Source organism: Halyomorpha halys, unplaced genomic scaffold (genome assembly GCF_000696795.3).
Source record: "Halyomorpha halys isolate HHAL.00 unplaced genomic scaffold, Hhal_1.1 Scaffold890.1, whole genome shotgun sequence".
NCBI lineage: Eukaryota > Metazoa > Arthropoda > Insecta > Hemiptera > Pentatomidae > Halyomorpha > Halyomorpha halys.
This window is the reverse complement of record NW_027106803.1, coordinates 473826-479170: the sequence shown is the minus strand read 5'-3', so window position 1 is coordinate 479170 and position 5345 is coordinate 473826. Positions and strand designations below refer to the sequence as shown.

The 5345-nt window shown below is 31.5% G+C and overlaps 1 long non-coding RNA gene across 1 annotated transcript; it reads right to left on the bottom strand.

Moving 5' to 3' along the window:
• On the bottom strand, positions 1–5345 carry LOC136795225 (uncharacterized). The gene is made up of 3 exons (XR_010842798.1): positions 5168–5345; positions 236–320; positions 1–159 (listed from the first exon to the last, which is right to left on the bottom strand). It is a non-coding gene; the product is annotated as an uncharacterized lncRNA (long non-coding RNA).

Here is a 5345-nt window from a genome sequence, read left to right as displayed (position 1 = left end):
TTATTCAGTAAACATTTTTATTTATCAAATACAAATTATTCGTACATATTAATCTCAAATATTTGTGTCATATGGTTAAAACGATTTGAGAACAGCTCTCAAATCTGATTGGTGCTTCACACGGTGCAATATACAGGTATGTTTAATTCTGGCATATGCCTGAAACAAAATTTTATTTTATTGGTATATTATTTCAAGAATTCGAAAACAAAACTATTTTTAATGTCTTACTTACACCTCAAAGACATCACAACATTCTAGTGTGGTATAACAACAACCCTTACCAGCAGGACAACATATCCCTTGTTCCTTCTGTTTTTCTAAAATAAAAGAGTGTCATAATAAAATTTTATATTGAAAATAATTTACATTATTTACTAAGTAGATATCTAAACCTACTATTTTTTTTAATTGATGAAAAATCTGAAATTAGGTAAATCACTCTATCCCACCCAAAATAATTGTTGGAACAGAAAGAAATAATATTTCAGCTGTACAGATTTTATTTACTTACTTTATATTATATTTTTAAATTATTGGTTAATTGATCATACCGGGAAACATTATAACCGATGCCCACTCTAAGGAGAAAGCAGCAACAGAACTCGTCAAAATAGTTCTTATACATAATTCCATAAATTTTCAGTGTTAGGAGATCTCAGATGTGAGTAGTGATGAGATCATCGGTTTGTCAGATGTGATTTATCTGTAAGTTTGGGAGCCGAGACGGTGTATAGAAACCAAACCTAGAAGGGGTTTAAAGTTAAAAGTTGCCCTTAGTCGATTAATAACTCATAACAGTTTGAATACCCTAACAAATCTGTAATAATGATAATAATAACGCGATAATGGATACGCGCTCTAAGAACCAAAGTGTGTGTAAGACGAGGTCCAACAGGAATGCCCAAGAAGTCCCTGGCGCTTCTGTTCTTTTCAGGATGCAAGCTAATGGAAGAGGTTGAAAACGATTCATGGGTAGTAGAGAAGAAGTATGGGCAACTAAGAGTATTGAAATTCTGTCATGATGGAATGAGTGACAAATTGTTTAACACCATTTAAATCAGTTGGTATTAATGAAATATTCCTAGCCCTATTACAGAAAGGCCTTCTAGTACTAAAACCCTACCTATTAGTGTTACCGGTATAACTAAAGATTTAAGAGAACTCCAGTAACATAGTAACCTGTTTCTGGTCTTCAGTTTTTATCTTATAGGTTCCCAAGATTACCTACCGAGGTAGATTACGCTCATGTCTCAGGTAATAGTCTTTAAAATGACATTATTTTTCAGTAATTCGTGTTTTCTAAATTTTATTACAGTATAATAAAGGTAAATAACGTTTAGTATGTCTTAGTTGACAAAAAGATTAACAATTTTGGAATGAATGAATTTCAATTTACAAGAACAAATGAGTTGTTACGAGCTTAAGTGGGATGAGCCAAATTATTGCGTAAAATCGAATTTGATGTTATAGTTCTCAAAGATTTTTAAATATTTTACATTTATTATTTAGGTACATGCATGAAGATTCAATGAACCCTTCATATGAACAGGAATTAGTAAGAAGTTTAAATTATTGTGATTATGACCAAATCATGTTAATTTTATCACAATTAAATTAGTCTTTTAACTTAATGTACGTCAGTTACTGAATTAACATTTTTAGTATGAGAAATGTGATGTTTTATTAATTTTATTTCCATATTCTTCAATGTCTCCACCAAGTTCACTTTTTACATATACCAATATTAGCAATTTTAATAAATATAATTTTCAGTGTTTTATTAATTGCATTCCAGATCGATATTATTATCTACATATATCATCAATAATACCATTAAGATTTAAGTTATGAGTTAGTGTTATTTTAACTATTTTATTTATTTTTAAAATATAATTTACTACCAGTTCCATTGTTTTAAGGAATTGTTTGTAACTTTATGGTTCTGTAATTAAAATTTTTCATTGTGTTGTTTATCTGTATTTGTCAATTATGGTTAGAATTTTCCTTTTAGTCCATTCCATGCATAACTTGTTATTTTTCCATGAACAACTGAGAATAAAAAAGACACCATATAGATATTTCTTTGGAATAGATGATTTATTTTAACTAATTAACAATAATATTACATCATTTATAACTACCTACAGTTAAAACAAGCAAAAAAATTAAAACTTTAAAAATAAACAAGATAAAAACTGAAATAAGTTACATAGACAAACACAGAAAACCTTTAGTTGAGTGTAATGTTGATTTATTAATACGTGAAAATATTAACAAAAACAAGGAAAAACCGAAAGAAATAAAATATCTAAAAACAAGCAAAAGAATCTAAATGAATAAGAAAGGAGTTAAAATCTTAACTTATAAAGTAATAAAATAATACAATAACATTAAAAAAAAAAAAGTAGAAATATCATCAAGTTGAAACTTAATAGAAGACGGTACAGAACATTGACTGAATGTGAATTAGGAGATGGTCAAGAAGAACAAAAACAGTTCTTAAATATTTATTAATTGTCTATGTTTTGACCTGCTATGTATAAGGTCTACATCAAGGCTAAAATATAAAGATACAATGCAGATAAAGCTAATGTAAGATTTGCAAATTGGCATATAAATAAAACACATGTAAACATGGAAGGTTATAATAAAAAATACCAGCTCTAGAAAACTAATTCTAATAGTAACAATGAAAGGTTTCTTGTATGGTTAACTAATTTAACGTATAATCGTTCTAAATTTCATTTTAACCAGCTATCATTAGCCGGTAAATTTTACCGCCATGTTCGTCCAAACTTGGAGCTCGTTGGAGAACAGACTGTGAGCAGATCATACCATTGATTGCCATCAAAAGGTACAGTAAGATCGAATGATTTGACATAGCATGTTATGACCACAGCAGTCCTTTCGGGCGCTTAAGGATTAATTAAGCGTTTACAACATAATTCAAGTCTCAATGGTTACAGGTAATATTCACTGCCGCATTGACTGATAGCGAGGAAGATTCCTTAAATGTTACGCTTTTCTCAATCCTGGAAACTGACAAACTAGTCCTGTAAAGGTGCTCTACATATATCCACAGGAATTTTTTCTTTTATTTGATTTGAAATTGAAATTGCGCACAGTAGATCCGCCACCCTACAACGTGTCTAGTAGATCTATCAAACTTCCATTACCTCATGTCAATAAATATGAATATACCCCCCTCTTTAATAAGTATGAATAAATAAATAATGTTAGTAAAATAAAAAGAGAATGTATTTCCGAATGTCAATAATTCCTAGTAAAAATATTACGGATAAATAAAGAAATAATATTGATAAATGAAGAAATAATAATTCACAGGGTTTTTTTATTAACTTTTTTTTTCTCTAAGTTGACGAATTTTAAATGTCTGATATTTATAATATTTTATCATCCATATAAGAAGATTTTAGGTACCTGCATCCAATTTAGATGATTTCTTCATATCATTTATACTTAATTATTTAACATTAATTTGTAATTAATTAACATTTTGATAATATGAAAATATTAGCGTTCGGTACATAGGTCCTTTTGTGATTTACATCATGTGGTTTTTTGACTTTAATGCTTAGTAAATATATTTTCTTTGAGGTTTTCCAAGATTTTTATTTCTTACTAGTGTCACACTTTGTGCTATTGTTTCTTAAATGACCACTGAAGTATAATGTGATTTTTATATAATTATATCACAAGAAAAACACATACTATAACTAGACTCTATTATATTTTTTTGTTGGCTTTACAGACCTTGTAGATCTTTCAACGCCCAAACCAGCCTTCTCCACGCTTGCCTGTCTTGAGTTACTGCTTTCCAGTTTGCCGTAAGCAGCTCTATTGTCACTTCTTTCCCTTCATCTGGTTTTTGGCCTCCTACGTTGTCCCTTGCCAACTATACTGACATTGTTTAGAGGCCTATTGATGGATTGCTTCGAGGCACATGTCCCGCTCATCTTGATCATACCAATATTGGGACCTCCACCTTCAGCGTACTTAGCCCACTCCTTTATAATGCCCTGTGACAAAGGAAGCGGATTGAATATATCTTAATAGATAATTAATAGGAGTCAGGAAAAAAATACCAATAAAGCAGCCATCTACCTGAACTCGTGCATGTCTTTCCTCATTACTTTTTCTCCTTTTTTTTTCTCAACAACGGTTATGTATTACCGAAACCCAGGACCTTTAGATACGAAGGAAACGTTTAGTCATGATAATCATTTTTTTTTTTCATCTTTCACTTTTTCCTCTTCATTTTCAACTAGGAAGACTGTAAATGAGATCAAACTAAAGCATACGTAAAAGATAGGAGATACCCACAAGAGCTTCGCCACTACATCAGGGAAGAGCTCAACAGCGCTACTCAGCTACATCAGGGAATAATTATTTACCACACCTCCCTGTAAAATATATTTTTGGGCTGAGCTTAATTATGGGAAAATAAAGGGTTGTGAAATTATCAGATGCTGGGCAAAAACACAATAGATGAAAAATATCCGAACACCATTGATGAATAAGTAAGTATGTGAATCCTCAGAGAAGACGCCTTTCCTTCAAAACGGAGGTAGCAGAGCGCTGTCCTCTTAGTTGAGGTCCTCCGAAGAAGAAGAGGCTTCGGACCCTGCAGCCTCAAATCACCCCTCCTCTTTCCCCTCCCCCCCCCCCCAGTGGAGTGGACCATCCTCCTACTTCTACACCCAGCCGTCGGCTACCCTGTTGTTACCCCAGCCAACAGTGGATCTAGCTCCTTTTCATATAAAGTTATGTGGTAATAGAAGGGTATTTCTTTGTAAATTGAGTATTAGAATTAAATCTCCAAGAATTATAAATAGTTTCTAAATTATAAATAAGAGGTTAAAACATAATGATAATAAAACAGTATTTCACTTGAAATTATGTTTGTCATTCACCATCCGTTTTCTCTTTTTTTTCATTTTGGTCTCAACTTTACAGCCTCGACATATAACAGCTTTAATCCTAACTCCCCATATAAGCAAACATAGATATTGTATATAAGAGGAATTAAGAGTGAAAAGGAAATATGTATGGCATATTGCTGAAAAACAAATTCAATAAAAAAATCTAACTATCTACCTTCTAAATCAAACAATACAATATATATTATTGTATATATCATCACCTAAATCACTATCACTATCAGCAGTTTGGATCCCATCATCTGGGCTACCAGACAGACTTATATTGTACGGTACAGAGTTACTATCAGCAGTCATGGAGGCTGAAACTTGATGCTCGCTAAGAAAGAATACTAAGGTGATCAATAACACTTCTGTAAACATGACTGTTATCTTTACAAC